Source organism: Sinohyriopsis cumingii, chromosome 10 (assembly GCF_028554795.1).
Source record: "Sinohyriopsis cumingii isolate HCF-2022 chromosome 10, ASM2855479v2, whole genome shotgun sequence".
In the NCBI taxonomy this organism is placed as follows: domain Eukaryota; kingdom Metazoa; phylum Mollusca; class Bivalvia; order Unionida; family Unionidae; genus Sinohyriopsis; species Sinohyriopsis cumingii.
Genome location: NC_142970.1, coordinates 96,994,970 through 97,015,999, shown reverse-complemented (window position 1 = coordinate 97,015,999; position 21,030 = coordinate 96,994,970). Strand labels below are relative to the sequence as shown.

At 34.2% G+C, this 21,030-nt stretch overlaps 1 protein-coding gene across 4 annotated transcripts in view; it reads left to right on the top strand.

Moving 5' to 3' along the window:
- LOC149790625 (cardioacceleratory peptide receptor-like) overlaps positions 1–21,030 on the top strand; it is a 132,226-nt gene that overhangs the window by 28,782 nt on the left and 82,414 nt on the right. Inside the window, exon 1 of one of the 4 annotated variants that reach the window (XM_089972740.1) lies at positions 9,347–9,437. The exons of 2 other annotated variants lie outside the window; for them this stretch is intronic. The gene's annotated coding sequence lies outside the window, so the exon portion shown is untranslated. Of the gene's footprint in view, positions 1–9,346; positions 9,438–11,739; positions 11,884–21,030 lie in introns of those variants that run through there. One more of the 4 variants, XM_089972741.1, reaches the window with a different exon arrangement.

Below are 21,030 nucleotides of genomic sequence, written 5' to 3'. Positions count from 1 at the left end.
GGCCAGGGGACGGAATAAAGGAACGAACAGATCTGAAAATGATGAAGCTGTGTTTTGTTTAATCTGCTTTTAGGCTTAGTTCCTAACAGTTTGTTAAATATCACTCGTCGTTGCTTTTGGTTGAGTTATATGTGCAGCACAAGTCCAAACTTCTCAAACACAAAACAGTGAAAGTCGATGGCAATTTGTCTTGCTAATATACCAAATGTGACCATATGCTGAAATAGGACGGTATACTGTTGACCACATTTTTGACAATGACTTACATCAAGACATGACTTTAATATCCACAGGGATGCTGTAAACCTGGTTAAATTGCGTTCGTAATTCATCTTCGGAATGCCCTACAGACCGAAAAGGCAAATTTGTATTTCTAAGTCCAGAAATATTAAGAAGTCACCATTTCTACCGATTCTATTGCGCCAAACAATCTCTTCTTTTTCAAGAATGATCATGATGACCATTTGTTTCCACTGAGATTTGTTTGGGAATATTGGCTTGCAACAATTAAATAAAAAGTTGATCATCGATAGTTTCTCGGCTATCCACTTACAACAAATTTGAAAAGCGACCAGTCATCTGGGACATTATATGCGCTATTAAATTCCCCCATTATCGCCAGTGTATAATTCTTTTGCGCATTCGTATCTTACGGCTCTATGGTCTTAAACTAAGTAACAGAAAGAAGCGAAGACATCCTGTTTAGTAAAATTTAACAAACTATTTATTTCCTTTGAGTAAAAAGTGAAAATTCAAAAGACACTTAAAGTATTGTGAATTAAATCCCAAATAATCCTTCATGTTCGATCATAATTCAAAAAGTATAGAATGTTCCGAATGAATGACAATAATTTTGAATATACTGAGATAAAAATAGTCTTGACTTTGTTGGTGTGCCAATAGCCTTGACATATCACACTAATCCAGACTGTCATTGAATCAATTCACAATAATCTCAAAGTAGTGTTCAATGCAAAAAGCCAATGACCACGTTGCAATTCTAATGAATAATTAAAAGAACTTATTCATCATAAATTATATCTGAACTGAAAAATATTATCATCGATTCCCACAGACTGATATAAAACGAAGTGAATTATTTTGTTTTGAAAAACGTCTATTTTATATAAACTGTCATCTGTTCAATGGCACAACAGGATATTTTGGAAAACAAGGGTAGGCCTTGAAATTACATATTTGCAACGATCCTGTTACTACTTACAATAACGACAGACTTAAGGTAGACAAAACATAACAATATTCATGTAGGCCAAATCTCAACCCTCAACCATGAACAAAGGTCAAGCAAACTATATTAATTAAATATATATAACACAGTTTACATACAACATATTATTTGTACACTTGTTTATAGTCACTGACAAACAACTTTATGATATATCACAAAATGTAAAGATAAGATGTTTCAGGGAATTTGTTATTAAGATAAAATAGGTTGCAATGCCCAATTGGCTTATCCCATTCTTTAAGCCTGTGGCATTTATTCATATATACATTTTATATTTAAGCAATATTGTCGTCATAAATGCCTTTTTGCAACAGTCTTTAATCTGTAAGTGTTGATTAACTGCCTGTTCATCATTCGAGTAAAAATTTTATAAAGTTATAAATTATTCAATGCATGAATACGAATGTAAGTATTGTTGTTTTTAGAGTATTTCATTGCAAATTGGGATACTAAATACCCTGTGATGGCATTCATTATGCCGAATAATAAGGAAATAATAGCTTGGCCCTAACCTATCATCAATTCTCTCTACTGATTAACTGAGAAATCATGAGACGTAATGCAAGAGTATTATTGTAAAATAGTACAAATTAATAATAAACTGGTTTATTCCTCTGGTAAAATGCATCAAATGAAACGGATTGGCAGACATTTGATTCCGTTGTTAAAGATCATCCCTCTGGCTGACAGACACAAATATATATTAATATAGGATCAAATGAAAACGTTGTGTCACCGTAAACGGATGAAAGTGGAGGTCTGAGAATGTTCGGGATGCTGATGATAAATTTCCTAAAAAACTGATATGTTGTATAAGAAAATCAAGTCTTCATTAAAATATAATCATCAAACAGCTCTTTGACTTAGGTAGGATGTTAAGTATCGGTCAGGTCAAAGAAAATAGAACACAACTGTTACGTGATAGACAATTCCTTGTCTTCCTCCTAAATGATAAATAGTTTATTTTTTGCAGACACTAAACCTATAAGAACTCACGCGTAAGCGGTTATAACAACTACAGAACGGTTGCATTATTTGAGAGGTTTGTGTGCTGGGGGAAGCTTTCTAAATTAAACCTATCGCTAAAACAGAGCTTGTGTCCTAATTTTCTACATCATTGTATGCAGCTTACTTCTTTCTACATGACTGAGAGACCGTGATAGCAGATTTCTTAATGGATTATATGGTTTTCCGTTTTGCAGTATATATTTTATTTAATGTTTTGCTTAAGGTATCACGGTACCAACTGTTTTTCCATATACCTCAATGCTAATGTTTTGTGAAATAAATATACTTTCTGTCCTACTTGGGCATGCATGTCACACACTGTCATATAGAACAATGCTAGACTGTCAATTTGACAATGACATAACCAGGTACTCCATTGCATTTAAGAGAGATAACTCTACTGGAACTAGACAGGGTAAGAGTTATCTAGTCACAACAAGCACATTTTCAGCCATGTGTACCATATTTTAAAAAAATCATAAAAATTACAACATATGATCTAGACAGAAATTAACACAAACTCACATGTTGCTAAGAGGCTCAACTTTCTTTTAAGCCAAACAGAAAGTACAACTCTTACATAATGCACCAATCACAGCTAGTGTTGTTCTTTAATTCTGAATGCAATGTTCCATACACCTTAAGCTCCGCCCACCTGGACTTGCGCAATTGGTACCGTTATACCTTAAAGCTTTCAGTTCCTTTATGCTGCGAAAAGCACTCGCATGTTCTCCTATATTCGACATAACCTTATTATAAATAATGAAATCAGTAGGAAAAACATAAGTAAAAATTGCGTATAGAAAGGTCTGACTCACATAAACAAATAATCAGCTGGAAAAATGAAATTACCACATTGCCCTAAAGCTGGTTTTAGATATGCATCTACCAAATGGCACCAAACCCGTTTCAAGACACGTGATTACTATATGAACATAAACTTGATTCAAGACCCGTATCTACCATAAGGTAGGGACATATACCGATTTTTTATCTACCAGTATATTTAATTTGTATTATTTCTTGACGTTTCCGTCATGATCGTACATTATATACAATTATATTTTTTGCTTTCTCTTGTCCAAAATCAAGTTCAATGTGTACTTGACTAGAGACATTGATTTTGTAAGCAACATAATTCATAGCTAATGCATCGCTGTGAGCACTGAGTAAATGCTAAGATCATTATCAAAGAAGTACAAATATTTATCTTAATCTGAGTCTAGGACATTGGAATTCCCCATGTAAAAGCCTGTTGTACCTGATGTTCGCCATCTTCCTTATTATAATGTTAGTAATATACTTTGTCTTGTTCGCAATTTATACGTTCTAGAAACGAACGTTTGAGCCTCACCCTGATTATCTTTTAGTGTTAAAGCTGTTTATATACTGGTTAATGGAGAAATTTTTCATTCTTGTATTAGCATCTTTATCAGAATCGGTTGTATTGTTGTGTTCAGTGTTTCGTATAGGTGGACTTATTTATTTAAATTATAATTCAAAGCAAATACATAATGATCAGTAATATTCTTGGACAGAAACTAATTTGAAATTCATTGAATTACGTTATTGAAATAAGTGACATGTTTAACAGGTTCAGAAATATATACGAGTCTCTAATGAAAACCAAATCATTTAAATCATAATATATAAATACAGAATATCGATTGGCATTAATGAAAACTGAGATAAAGAGTGATTACGTGTATTAAAATGAATTGAACCTTAGAGAATCCATACAACGTTAGAGAATCCATAAAACTTTAGAGAATCCATACAACGTTAGAGAATCCATACAACGTTAGAGAATCCATAAAACTTTAGAGAATCCATACAACGTTTTATGTGAAAGCGATGATTATTCATTCTTACTGAAGTATTTGTCTAACATATTGCACCTCGCATTTTGTACGTTATTACATAAAGTAATATACGTATAGCTGTATGTATGTAAATGTCTAAGTATCTAGGTATTTATTTATACTGATACTGATACTACAACATCTTGGAAACAAACAGCACTTTGGTTTTTGGTTGCACGGGTTTAACGGTTAGATATTTTAAAGTGACAATCATTAATTGAAGACTGCAAAGTTAGAAAAGTGTTAAATATTGTACACGGGAAGTCATGAGCTGTAGACTGCAATAGTAGATATGTCTTAAACAAGGTGCACGCTATTTAATTGAAGATTGCAAAGGTACACAGGTGTTATGCAATATATACAGGTTTTCATGAATGAAGAATACAAAGGTAGATTGGTTTTAAACCAGGTAATACTCCTTTTGGCATATTATCTTGATAACCTTAATAATGTTGGTACAAAACAGACCTTTCCGAAGAAATTTTCTTTGCTCCAAACACTCTCCAATACATACGAAAATATATAATGTATCAAACAGTATTATATTTGCACATTCGTATCATCAAATGAAAGGTAAGGTATCTCTAATCAAGTTAATTATAGGGCAATTCGTGATCAAATTTACTGTTATATTTCCTTTAACGTAGTCCTACTTGTGGAAATAATCGCACATACTATTGCACAGTCTTGTGACTGTATAGAACAATTTATTGTAATCTCATTTAATAGCCTTCACATTGAGTCCACGTACTTAAGTATGTAGATCTCTCTCTCTCTCTCTCTCTCTCTCTCTCTCTCTCTCATACACACAATTAGAGTAAAGTGCACTGCCATAAGAACCATTACATATCCCGGTCTGGCCTGGATTTGGTAACAATGGATCCCCGCTGTTCCGAAATTCCTGCTTAACGATATCAAATGTGCTTATGAAAAACTGTTGAATCATTTAACGTGACTCTACAACAATAATGCATTAAACAATATTAAATTTGCACATTCGTATCGTTTAAAGCCAAAGTTTACGAACCAATAACATTTAATCTTTTGCGCTCATTTTATCTTCATCCTTGAAAACATTTCACTCACAAAATGATTACATAACCACTCGGATTTTAATGTATGTATTTATGTATGTACGTATGTATGTATGTACGTACGTGTGTGTACGTCCGTGTGTGTGTGCGTGCTTTTGTGTGATATTATGTGCATACATTCTTTCACATAACCATACATGCATATGTAATTTGAGGGATCCAGTGACAAGTGTTTTCCGCCATCATTTATGAACCCATATCAATATACATCTTGTATTTGGGTTTACTAATTTTGAAACGAGTGCCAATTTTCGACTGAATAGAGAGACTTGGTTTCCGTCCATTTTAATCTCTTTCCAACACATGGTTCCATCCGTTGTGTATGTGAATTCATGAATGAGAGGATGTGAGAACTGTTGCATGAAAGCTAGGTGATGTTGACGGCGCTGGTTCTATTTATTTCAGCTTTGTAATCTGGCTCTATTCCAATAAAGAAATACATAAATGCCATTTAGGCATCGCAACGTATTTACGACTGAGGACAGCACTACATCTCTCTCTCTCTCTCTCTCTCTCTCTCTCTCTCGACCATAGTGGTATCTTGTAAACACAAGCGTGGCGGAGGTTTTGTCAACGTCCTGCGATTATGTCTCTTGACCTATGATTGAAGGTAAAATTTACAGTCACACGGACCAATGCACAGGTGACATATAGAATGACGATAGAAACAATTTGTGGAATAATGACTTACATCAACCGTGTGTGTGTGTGTGTGATTTGGATTTTTGACGTAGCTTTAACACGTTTTCAGTCATATCGCTATGATGTCTGCAGTGTGGCAGTTTATAGTGATGTCTAGCACTGGAGCATCAAGCCGCAGACATGTATCATGATGTCACACCCAGTCACATTATCCTGCCACCAGGCCAACCAGTCCTAACAATAACCTCTTATTGCTGAGCGCAAAGTGAGGCAACTGTTGGCAGCATTTTGATAAATCTTGGGTAGCCAGGGATTGAACCCACGACCTACCGCATCCGAGGCGGACGCTCTAACCACTAGGCCACCGGAGCGGTGTAAACAACTTCTAGATGGTTCGTCATTTTGCTTAGTGTATATATATTTCCCACTCGTTTCAATATGTTAGCCGGAAAATAAACAACTGCGCGTTCAGTGTTGAAGTAGCTAACCAAGCTGTGTAGCGCTCTGATGTCTTCATTTAAATAATATTTCATGTTTGTAGCGGACACACTACACAGGGATGTGCAGGGTTAATTCATTAAGTTCATACACCGTGTCCTGTCGTCAGTCGTAAATGAGTTGAAAATGCAAATACGAGTATTTGTAGATTATGTAAATAAAATACATGCACATTATGAACTCTGTCTCTTTCATATACCACCCGTTGTAGAAAATGATTCATTTAAAAGAAAAACGGCGATTTGAAAATGAACTTAAATGTCTTAGGTATACAAATCAAAGTTAATCATGCCCTTTGCAGGAAATTAATGATACCCATGTGAGAAGTAAAGCTGCACAAACGTTAACACATATTAACACAATTAACATTATGTCTATAATTAATCAACATACCCTGCTGAAACATTAAATGTCCGGACACCTGTAAATCCTGTCATCTCAAATAACTTAAATATTTTATGAAGAGATGTTGTTTGCTACATAAATGAGGTAAGGAAATGGCTTTTGCTTTGAAACTGTTTGAGTCTGATTTTCCAACAGGGAAAGTGGACCTATTTCACATAGCACGCTAAAACTGTCGACGTAAACCACTCGAACAACCGTTGTGAAAGGTAAGCTAGAGTTTCATGTCGGTTTCTATAAAATATGTGTATAAAATACTTGGACTTTGACAGTTATTAATCTAATTGACCTGAAAGAATGAGTCAAGTTATTTTGGAGACCTTTAATAAGATTAATAGAAGTCATCAAACGATTCAATGTAGGATAGGAAATTTCCACCAGAGGGTCAGAACTGTGTGTCAGGCCTCTGTCCAACACGCAGCTGTCATCCTAAGGGTGGAATTTTCCTGTTCTACACTAAAATATAATGAAGATTTTCTTTTTCACTTATCGTCATAAAACAATGATGGTCTGACCCAAAAAGGAATATTGTGAATGCTGACGTAATTTTTAACAGTCAAAGAGGAATATTGTGAATGCTGATGTAATTTTTAACAGCCAAGGAACCTCCAAAACTTTCGTACCTATGATAGAACGTACAACGTTAGGTTTACACTGAAAATACATTATAAGCTTCAAAAATGACGTTTAAGTGCAATGTTGCTTTCAAACAGGTATGCTAATTGAATTGCACAGCATCAAAATTGCATAAAACAGATAGCCTGCTCAGTGATGCACGTGTGATTAGGTCAAAAACTAAGTCCACCCTTATCCATGAGATGAATCGAGACACACAAAGAAAGAAATGGTCCTGAGTTTAGCTTTTACCAGGAACTGATTAAACCTTGAGATAATAATAATAATAATAATAGAAATAACGTCATCAAAACAAAGGATTCGTTACTTTTAATTATACGTAAGTCGTCATACCTGTAGACAGATAGTACGAAACGGTCTGTTTTAGTACGTGAGTGTATTGCAACAAATATTTATCTAGATATTGTGAAACAATGTTCAACTGATTGGTTAAAAATGGGATGTTCATGCTTTGTGTACACTATGCTACTTTGTGTACACTATGCTACGTTGTGTACACTATGCTACTTTGTGTACACTATGCTACCTAGTGTACTATATGCTACTTAGTGTACACTATGCTACTTTGTGTACACTATGCTCGCGTTCCCAAATATTTTGTCATGAACCCTTCAAAGTATACATTACTATCGGGATTACAAAATAGAAACAAATGTACATTGTACTCAACATATAAATCTTTAATACAGGCACGTGAGCATGCAAGGGTACTCCATGATTCGTATACTGTAAAGAAAAAGCGCATAATAATGACATTGCTCATCTTGTGCCAATGTATATTTCATTTTTTTGTCTCTACATCCTTCACATAGTTGTACAGTTTGTTCTCTACCTTACAAAGCAAACGTCAATGTAAATTGTAATCATAGAATGGAGACACCGATAAGCTTGTAAAGCAAACTCTGATAAATAATAATAATAATAATAATAATACCTCTCAGTTTATGTTTATGAACATATTTTTTCCATTATTTCACTTAAAGGCTTATGATTTATTTCTTAATGTTTCATGTGTTGTGTAATTTGAAGCAGTGGCCATCACATGCTTATATATCGACTTTTACCATTTTTAGCGTATGGTAAAAATTATCCCTAGATCTTTATCCGTGTGTGTGTGTGTGTGTGTGACTTGGATTTTTGATGGCGCTTTTACAATGTTTCAGTCATAAGGTTACGATGCCTGCAGTGTGGCTTCATCACGCAGACATATAGCATGATGTCCCACCAAGTCACATTATCCTGACACCATGCTGACCAGTCCTAACACTAACCTCTTAATGCTGCGCGCCTAGCGAGGCAACTGTTAGTACCACTTTATCAGTCTTTGGTGTGACTCAGCCGGGGTTCGAACCCACAATTTCCCCCATCCGAGAGGGACGCTCTAAGCACTTGGCCACCGGAGCGGTCAGATCTGAATCACCTTAAGCAACATTTCCTCGTCACGAAACTTTCCCAGCGAGAGTTTCAGGAAGAGATTAATTCCAACAGAAATCAAACTCCGCTTTAAATTGTTCTATCTTCATCGAGCAATGCAGCATCCGGACGATCAGTCTTTTAAACCCTGATAAAAAGTGCTATACTGTTGTCCTCATGCAGAAAAACATGGTTGTAAAAAGTAATGAACTTTCACTTATAACGAAAAATATTAAACGAAAAGCGACCCCCAAGGGGAAAATGGTTTTGTAACACCACGTCGGCTTATGTTGGGACGGCAGACCTGCATCGTATTTGCTCGCATTCGGTTGTGCATGATAAAAAAAAAACGCAATTGTTATGCGTGATAAGAGCGAAAAACGTAATTCAATTTATTTCCAAAATCTCATATCCATCAGTCAGGAGATTAACTCGCTGGCAGATTCACCACCCCGAAAACATAAGGAAATATGTTTTTCTGATGAGTCTGTTGATAGATTTGGCACAGAGTTCAGTATGAATCAGCAAAGGCATTGTGTATTTACATATACCGTGGAACATTTGATACATGAGGGGCAAACTGAATATTGGCTGTGTTTGTTTCTACATTTCAGAGAGAGGATTGTTTTCAAGGTAAAAATTAGTTTATGTTGGCTTTATGCTTATGAATTTAAGTGTCTTCATTATTAAATAACAAGTGCTAAAAATCTGAAACTGAAGGACTAAATCATGTTGATATAGTGTCCTTAAATACGTATCGGCAGCTTGGAGCTTTATTTGAAATATTGTTCTAATTATGTAAATTAAATATAATTGCCTGAATGTCTGTGGTCGGACACTTGTTTCTTTCCAATTATTGTCATATTGTCTTGATCATCGTTCTTTCTTGTTATACTGCCTATTGTTTATCCTAAAATGTCATATGAACAAAAGCCGGTCTATTTGTGGAAAGCTGTATGAACCATCCATCATATTACGGTTCTTGGAAGATGCCTTGGTTTTTGTTTATTTGCCTTCAGTGTACATTAGTATCATTATAAGTGAAAAACAGGAAATAGACAACACGAAAACTTTCACCCGCCGCTTCCCAGGTAAGATCAACAAGCTAATAAATATTTTAAAATACTGCATGAAATACCAAGCAAATGTGCGCGATAGGCTGTAGGAATTTTATAAATAATTATATTGCTTAAGTATTTAAGCAAAAGATGTTACTTTAACGTCCCCATTTGAGAAAATATAGGTTATCTCAGATCGGAAGTGATCGTCTCTTGCTACGCTAACATGTTATAAATGTAGATGAGGTTTTATTTATAGAGCACATAAACCACAAGTTCAGCCTCCGTCCATGGTCATTCTGAATCGTGACGTGGTGGAAAGTGTCCAATCAAATTCGAGATTTTCAAATGCTGGCAAGGTCACGTGATGTGCCAGTTAACATGGAATTACTATCATAATGATATATTATTCCTGCAGAGGTGTTTAATTCTCTAGAGATTTGTGACCGCTCTGGTAGCCTAAGTGCTTAGAGTGTCCTCCTCGGAAGCTGGAGGATGCAGGTTCGAACCCCGGCCGAGTCATACCAAGAATTTTAAAAATGGTATTTGCAATTGCCTAGTCAGTATTAAGAGGTTAGTGTTAGTACTGGTCGGCCTGATATCGGGATAACGTGACTGGGTGGGACATGACGCCACATCTATGTGGCATGATGCCTAAGTGCTATTAAAAATCTATAAACTGTCACACTGCAGAAAACATAGCGATATGACTTAAATTGGCAAAGCTATGTTAAACATTCAAACACACACGCACACGCACACGCACACACACACACACACACACACACGAGTTTTTACTAGGGCTTCAATGAAGAAAATTATTCATTTGTACACCGTTGACAAGTTTAGTTAGCTCTTTCTCTCCGATTTTTTCTCTTCTAGTTCTTGTATTGTTATGCCCCATAAAAGTAATTATATTTGTTGCTGACAATATTTTATACTAAAAATAAATTGTGAAAGGTAGCAATTAAGTCCGAAAAGATGTTAATGATGCCGACACAAACAAGCAAATGAACTAGATAGTATTAAAATCGAACTTCTTAAGCAATGATACAATCTCTTTGGAACATAATATTTTGTCCATTTACCTTAATAATACAATTGTAAATCATAGGGAGTTGAGAAAAGACAACATTCAGTTTGATTGTTTACCAAGCATTTTTGACATTTGATATTCTACCTAAGCTTTAGGGATAACCATTCAATATGCTATTGCGATAGGTAGTAGGCGTAAGTGCATTTTCCATCTCCTCCACTTTATCCTAAAAGCCAACCTGTTCTTATTTGGAAAATAAATTAAGGAGGCAAGCAAATAATGTCTCCTACACACTGACAATCGTGTAAGCTAATTAACTGCCAAGCACTACCTGGGGGACTTATATCTTCGCACTGTCACTGGTGCAAGTTAATTAAATGCATACCACTGTGTGTACGACTTGTATCATTCATTGGATTAATGTGAACGTTGCTTTAACGTTTGAGACAATATAACCATAACGTGCACTAGATGTGAGCACTTTCGAAAATAAAAACATTTTTGTGCACTACATGACACGTTTATATTTTGGTATAAGTTAGGGAAAACTTTTTAAGCAATCAGATATGGGGTTTGTAGCCGAATGTTTCGATATAAAAGTACCTAAAACGGTTAAAGTATTCATAATTAGTTTTCTCGATTTGGGTAGGCGCACGATGATGTTGTCCTGCGATAACAAAATATCAAACTCGTGTTAGCACACAGACATAATCAATGTGGAGTTTGAAAGCACTCATCAAAAGCATCTGGACAAAAACAGAAACCTTCCTTGCTAATATTAGCATCAATTTGATGTTCTAAGTACTGTATCAAATGATCTCCCACTTCTGTACCGCTAGACCGTTCACGACCGATTAGTTGTGTTGAGAGAGACAAGTACTGACCTATTCACTCACATCACTAGAGGATAAAGAGCGATCATTTCACGGACAAACTAATGGCTACTAATTCTGGACAGACTAACACGTAGTGGAATCCGAGAAGTGTAAGTATATTATTGTTATGTTGCATGACTTAGGCCATACTGCCTGCAGATATAGAACCGAACCGTTCCTCCTTTATTCTAATATTCCTCCCGTCTGAGTTGTAGCGACAAAGCTAGATATTTCAGTTGGTTCATAACAGCGTATATTGACATAAAGCTATCAAGAGATTATCGTACAGTTTATTGTTAAGGTACAGATTCAGGTAATGTACGGTTTATTGTTAAGGTGTTTTCCGACTTTTAGTTCTGTGTGATGATACATTTATAAACAATTAATAGCAACATGTATCAATTTCAGAGTAGTGTTGTTTCCATGGTTGATTAGCAGTGTTTCCATGGTTGATTAGTGTTTTTTCCATGGTCGACCAGTTCAAAATCCCTAATGTTTTTATTATATCTGCTCTCCCCTCTGACCAGACCGTGACCATGTGGATGCAACTCAAATTGAACATATTAAACTCATCGTGCTAAATTGGAAACATATTCTTTGGTCATAAAATATTTTAAAATGAAACTGAAATTGCAAGTTTTGTTTATCTGACCTTTGACTCCATATTTTGAACCCAGTGTGAAGGATTGAATGAAAATTTTGCACACGGATGCTAAATAAGACACCTAAGTACAAAGTTTGTTGAATTTGCACATTACGGTTCTAAAGTAGACAGAGTTACAGAGATAAGGACTGGCGCTAGGTTAGACAGACGGAATGTTAAAAAAATACCAATTAAGTGGTTGGATGATGAATATATATATATATATATATATATATATATATATATATATATATATATATATATATATATATATATAATGTACGCTGTATCAGTGATATACCACGATATACATTTTTCATTAAAAGGAAACGAGGCTTGTCGAGCTTCCATTTAATGAAAAATGTATAGTTCGAGTGGTATATCATTGATACAGCGTAATAGTATACATATATTTTATTCATATCACATACAAATATACATATTTGCACTTTGAATAGAGTTACGATATGCTCCGGGTAACTGTATTGACCAAATGAATGAATTCGTCACATTCCGCGAGTGTCCGCCTCAAAATGTAGTTCTACGATTTTTATTGATGTTCACAATCACATATACAAACTGAAAAAAAAATGTATTGTTTTCTTCTTGAGTTTTTGTTTTATTCAGATTTCTCACATCAATATAAGACACAATCATAGTTTAAACATGAAATATGGTTTTTATGAAGAAAGTAGTGCACTACAAACACGGTTATCTTTTGGTACACTGAACATGAATTGTCAGACATTCACGTACCGGCGTACATAAATTAGCGTGGAATACAAACTAAGCGAAATGACGAACCAACAAGAGGTAATTAAATAATTTAATGTATTGACAATTCATTTAAGTCATTATTCTGCTTTAATTAACATTTCTAAAGATTATAAAATGTTCTCTCTCTCTCTCTCTCTCTCTCTCTCTCTCTCTCTCTCTCCACTTTGGACGGTTTGACTAAACTTTACCATCTTTCATAGGCCAGTGACATCGTCATATGACTCATACAAAAGTCCTCAACGCTCGTATTTTCATGAATTTTCGCCCGCATCTAGCTACAATAATCCAGAGAGAGAGAGAGAGGGAGAGAGGGAGAGGGCGACCATTTTATATTTAACACTTAATAATCTAGCTTTAGAACATTATAACAGATTTAAGAAACAAAGACAACAAACATTATATAACGCTACAGTATGTGTGCTTCGTAACCGACAAATTGAACACATAGACCTAGTGTCGTCTGGCGATTGTAACTATATACAATTGATACTATGAACACTGCAGATGGATCCAAATGAATGCGTAAACATACCGTTACGACGAACCAGATTACTGTAGGTTACTTGTTACGACTTCATTTTTAATGTTTTCGTCCAACACCATATGTTTTTCTCTCTCACTCCAGATTTTCGCTTTTTTGTCCTTTACGAACAAGACGGGAGAGGGGAATGGGAAAAAAAGAAAGGATTACGATTTAATTGTGTACCATTTTAATTTCATTTAGAAAACAGACATTATTGATACTTATTTCCATATGCCATTTATGATTACTGAATGAGTAGAAATTCATCATTGATCTATAGGCCTTTAGTTGAAAGAATGTCTATATGTTCGTATTATCGCGCCATGGACGGATCACAATCTGATATACCAATATTATTGGTATATCAATTTGTTTTATACCAACACTTCAAATGCCATGTTGGTTTTAATATATATATATATATATATATATATATATATATATATATATATATATATATATATATATATATATATATATATGCTCTGAAGCAAATCATGAGTAATACCCGGACATATTTGAAACAGTAGGACGGTTTAACAAGGTCAGAGGTATGTCTGTTGTACATATTTACAATAAACCTCAATGTTTGTCCACCAACCATGAACATTTATTTCGATTCACAACTAGTGAAGTCAATAGGTGCATGGACCGGAAATTTGTTTGCAATACCAAAATGAATAATATGCTGGTTGCATCGGCAAGTTAATCTGGAGTGACATTTTCGAAAACTAACCATTATCTCTGTACAAAAATAATTACACATGTGAATAAAATGTCTATATTACATAAGACTTTGATTTCTGATTACAGTATACAAAATCAGCAGTACTAAAACTGCTATCTCCACGGATAAGTGAAGAGGATTACGACATTCACTGCGTAAACGTTAATATTTAGATACCATTCGGTTCATAGTTGAGTTGGCATGTTAGATGAACACCATGGTTAAAACCCCACATTGAACTCAATGCAGAATTGAGACAAAAAGCTGGAAGTTGTTTTGACAATGAATCTTTGAAACCAACATAAGATTATGCGATTTGAAAACAGATGGAAAATCGAATGGAAAGAACACGATTAAAGTTTTGTACGTATGTAAATAAACGTTTAATTTCTGTACATATATAAATAACTGTTACAATTCTGCATATATAAATAAAATGCTACACTTCCTTACAGATGTAATAAACCCTACAAGTATGTACAGATGATCCTAAATTTTACAATTCTTTACAGACGTAAATAAAAAATACTGTTGTAAATAAATGTTACATTTCTGTACATATTTAAATAAATGTTACAATTCTGTACATATTCAAATAAATGTTACAATTCTGTACATATTGAAATAAATGTTACAATTCTGTACATATTTAAATAAATGTTACAATTCTGTACATATTTAAATAAATGTTACAGTTATGTACAGATGTAAGTAAATGTCTAAGTTTTATACATATATAAATAAATGTTGCGATTTCGTTTGGTGCAAATAAATGTTTCAATTTTGTACAGATGCAAATAAATATTAGAATTCTGTACAAATGTAATAAATGTTTCAAATGTGTGAAAGATGTTTTGTCAGATAGGAATAATTAAATTGGCCACATATTCGGCCTTATATACACCCTTACGGCCCTACATCGCAATATTTGTTCTTCTCCATCAACGTCGCAATACCTTTCACGTGACATATTTCACAATACTCACGTCGAAGCAGAAACCACAATACTCAGTCATGCAATCTGAAATAATCTCAGACTTGCTAGCATGTTTTGTAATATCAATTTTAAAACTTGTCAACATGCATTTGTATCGCATTTGAAATCTACGGTCATCACCAAAAGTAAAAACACACTCTAGATGTACGCAACAATTCGAACACGAGATTCCAATACTATCAAATATAGGAGCAAGACATAAAATGCAAAAATAGTCAAACAGTTGTTCTTGAAACGTAGAATTAAACCAGTTTTAACTGTAATTATCATGGTAAATGAGTCCTTTCAATATTGGACAACTAGTGCTGGTGTGACGTAAATATGAATAAAAATACAATACAATAGAGTAATATAAAACAGTTCTTTCTTTGAAAACATAATCAGTTAACAGCTTTGGAGTATATTTGAACAGAAACTATCCAAATGACTCGGACATTTTGGCAAACTTCTTGTGTGTTTGACGATTATGCAGATGTCAGACAGATCATAGACCCGGAGGCAACCCCATTTTAACATGAGATATCTTGCAGATGATTGCATAGAGAAACGAATATCGGTTTGAGGAGATACTTTCATGCGATTGTAAGTTCGCTTTGCTCAAGATAGATACGTCCAACGCATAATCCAGCACGATTCCTAAATATAGAGGCTGGAATTTCCACAAGGCAATACACACAACTATAGGATGAGAGAGTGAGGGAACTAACATGATTTTTGGCATATACATGAGAATCTAGCAAATGGATTGTATTCATATTTTTCCCTCTAATGTAGTCCCATCACCCTTGAAACAAATTCTTATGTCTATCTATCAACGAAAGAAACTGACTGTAGCATCTTTGTTTTCATCAAGGGAAAATAAATTAGACTTGAACAGTGTTTTGGCTGTAATTACTATCAACAAAAACATTGGCTGTTAACAAAGTAACAGTGAACATTTCAACGATGGCATATCATTCAGCGCCCGTTCACTCTAAGAATGTGTTACAGTGGATCTTATCATAGGATGTTTTAATACGGGTGTTTTCTTTCTGTGTACATATCTAGAACTCCGAGAGATTTCACGGAGACACCGTTGTGTATCACGTATAATCTGTAAGATTCTTCCCACAAGCAAGTTAGCACCATCCGAAACTTAGATTAATGGCGAATTCTGCATGACATTTCAATGACCTATGCTTGAAATTATAGCCTTGGTCATCCAGCACGACGGACGCGAGACAATTGTTTACTACAATAACCCGAATCATAGATCCAAAGCTGCTTCTAGGCGCTGACATCATAAAATCTATCACATATGCACAGAAAAAGTTTTAATAAAATATAGCTTATATTAGCTTTATAACACATAGCTCACATATACGCACGCAAACACACAATTAGGTCAAGATAAAATTTCGATTGTATTTCATCTTATAAGCAAATTACACGTGTAGAAATACGAATTCAGGAGTTGCGTTGGAATCTGCAAGGAAGTTGTATTAAATTCCAAATCATTCAAGTTACTATGAACAAACCGTTGTTTTTGCGATGTTTACATATGTGGATAGTTATGACGTGCATGAAGTACACATACCATCTATAAAAATAAAAACAATTGACCATAAACCCAAAATTATTGCCAGCTATTCTCACCCCGTTCCCTACCTCACCTAGACACTAATGTTTTCTGTAGGCGTGTTTGATTTGTACGTATGCTTAAGCATTCCAGCCTTTGCAAACGTGCATCAATAAACAATCATCAAAAGTACACCTAACATCAGCTGTGACATATGAATGGTAGAACCCCCAAAAAAAACAAAAAAAAAAAAAAAAAAAAAAAGCAAAAACAAAAAAAAACACTATAGCAATATGAAGAGAAAGAATGAGACAATGAAATAAATACTGAATTTATTAAGTTTAATATAACTCAACTTTTGGCAACGGTTTTCATCTAAGCAATGTCAGCTGACTTAATTTATTTTGCAATTAAGTAAGATCTTGTTGAAGCTTGTAATTATCCTGATCTAACCATTCATTGCACATCCCTATACGAATTTACTATAGTACATAGGTTACTTATCGTTACGACTGTTCGAACATGTCTAAATCGGAAAATTAAAGAGTGAAGAAGAAACTGCTAATATCAGTTAAAATGACTAAACAAAGAAAGGACAAAGAACACTGTAAGTGTGCTTCAGTGATAGGAAAGAAGGGTGACATTATTTTGTTCAACAGTTCTATCAGTCAAACAAATTTCCTTTAATTATATTTTAATAGTATTGAAGAAAGGCGACACTACTTTGTACAAAAGTTATATTAGTCAAAAACGTTTTCCTATAATTGATTCCGAGAAGTACGATATAAACCTATTAGTCTAAAGGGAAAACATAGTCATGCAATTATTTCTAATCTACATTTCCCAAGTCATTATCACCGTGTGTGCATTCAAATTTAAAGATAACAATTGAGGGAAAATATGATAATGTAAATGTAATGGATGTCAGTCGCCATTTACATTTATGACGTTTCAATCACCGTATTCATTACTGCTTTGAAAACACAATGAGACGATGCTACATTCACGTAGTTTGAATTTGCCTTAGTAGAAAGTTTTGCAGATTATAAACTGAGAGAGATATTCAACAATTTGTTTCAATTTAATCTTATTTGAATAATGATTTTTTGTCTATAATATTCCAGACGATTACTGATTAATACTGATTATTCTTTATTTTTTTCCTTTGTCATTTACTGTAATTAACAATTGGTTGGAAACGATAGTTTATGATAACTTATATTGCAGTATCATTGTTACAGAAAGTACATTTTAAAAATTAAGCTGCACTGTTGTCAGTTTTATCCGATCTTGTTCTTTTGTCGGAAGGATGATTTAATTAATGAAACCCCTACTTGAATGATTCTCAGTTAATGGTAATCCGTGCAGATCATATCACAAATTTCGCTTCTCAGCTGAACTCGAGACGCGTTATGTAGCGTTGATAGACAGGCTAAAATGGAACAGCAACTCTCAAAATTGCCATTACATTAACACGTACGTATTATGCGTGTGCTAAAATTTTGCAAATCAAGTAAATGCTAAATAATAATTGGCATATAAAATCCTCATACAGACATTACCGCTCACCATCTCACTTTCAATAGATCTAATATTGACTGGAAAAACATACATTATTGATATTGAAACGATTGATCTGTAGACAATAATTACTGTAAAATATAACTGAGGAATACGTTTAAGGAATTTCAAGAAACTACAAGTGGATGGGGTTAGTTTGATCGATTAAGTTAAAATTTCTAAAGATGGGTTTTGATGGAAAATAACGAAACACAAATTTGCGTGTTACAACGTTCTTTGAGATACATACCTTTATTTAGTTTTAACGATTTAAAAAAAAATGAATTCAGAATACATATTTCTGCATCAAACAAGATCTCTTTCTCAATATTCATATGTGTGTATTGAGTAAAAATTAGGATCGGCCATCTAATATGTCAATCATTACTTTATATAGAAAAATATAAACTTTAAAGAACAGCTTCAAAAACACCAACTAACCAAAGGTAATCGAATTTGAAGGCAATATGGCCGTAAAGGGGCTTCAAGTCTGTTCAAATGATGATATCCGCCATCAAAATATGGCAACGTTGATTGAAAAAGGGAGAGAGAAAAATTACTAAAAACTTTGTTATAAAAATCAGAGAAACAGAATTATATCAAATTTGAGAAAAGGATCCTGGTATATTTGCTTTTACAAATTCATTTTGTTTTCAATGATGTCACTTCGCAATCACACGTGACCACTGTTAATATTAATAGAAAAGTAAACTTAAAACGAGCTTTTCTAAACAAACTCACTAAACAAAACTGAACCAGATCAGAGAGAAAGCACCGGTGAATAAATTATTTTTATATTTATACAAGAGATGCCGATCTACCATAAAAGATAATAGTAATGTCTAAATATACATAAAACACATGAGCTTATCTCCAAGAAGTAGAATTTGACGATCTTTAACAGTAAACATTACGGCATAATAAAGTCCTTTCAATGCTGGACAGCTAGTGAGATACTCGCACGTAAATCCAACCCGACTACAAGCAAATGAACGACACACATTATGATACAGGCATGCAAATCCAGCCCGAGTACTAGCAAATGAACGACGCACATTATTATATATGAACGACATATATTATGATACAGGCATACTAATCTAGGCCTAGTACTGGCAAATGAACGACATACATTATGATACAGGCATACTAATCTAGGCCTAGTACTGGCAAATGAACGACATATATTACGATACAGGCATACTAATCTAAGCCTAGTACTGGCAAATGAACGACATACATTATGATACAGGCATACTAATCTAGGCCTAGTACTGGCAAATGAACGACATATATTATGATACAGGCATACTAATCTAAGCCTAGTACTGGCAAATGAACGACACACATTATGATACAGGCATGCAAATCCAGCCCGAGTACTAGCAAATGAACGACGCACATTATTATATATGAACGACATATATTATGATACAGGCATACTAATCTAGGCCTAGTACTGGCAAATGAACGACATACATTATGATACAGGCATACTAATCTAGGCCTAGTACTGGCAAATGAACGACATACATTATGATACAGGCATACTAATCTAGGCCTAGTACTGGCAAATGAACGACATATATTATGATACAGGCATACTAATCTAAGCCTAGTACTGGCAAATGAACGACATACATTATGATACAGGCATACTAATCTAGGCCTAGTACTGGCAAATGAACGACATACATTATGATACAGGCATACTAATCTAGGCCTAGTACTGGCAAATGAACGAAGCACACTGTGCCATCTATTAAAAACTGCTACATGTATGTTCTGTTCGTACAGAGGTATTTAATTCCGAAGAGATTTTACTTTGATTTCAATGAGGAAAATAAATAATTATTGCAAGGTTCATACTTTATCTTTCTGTCAGACTTTATTACTTATTGTTATTGATTTCCTATGACCCATGAAAGTAATTTTAAAAAATTTCTTCTGAAAATATGTTTTTCTGGCGAAAAAATGGGAAACGTACCAGTTAAGGCATAAACTACATATAAATTAACAAAATAAAGTTAAAAATAAAACTCTTCTCAGTATTAATAATATCTAGTTTACTTTATGTACAATTTTGTTTATGTATACACTTCAATGATCGTATTCCCGACGGCATACATTGATTATTTGTTCAACTTGATAAATAGTCGAATTTAATGCATTGGTAAATACGAATAGGATCGTTTTGTTCCAAATATGTGTCTTTCATACATTTATATCATAATAATAATATGCAGAGTACAAGTGTATGGCAGAGTACAAGTGTATAGCAGAGTACAAGTGTATGGCAGAGTACAAGTGTATGGCAGAGTACAAGTTTATGGCAGAGTACAAGTGGATGGCAGAGTACAAGTGGATGGCAGAGTACAAGTGGATAGTTATAATCTTATCAAATATATACGGATTCCCAAATATGGGTTTTAATTTGACAATAAGGTCGTACAAAATAAGATGCCGCAGAGC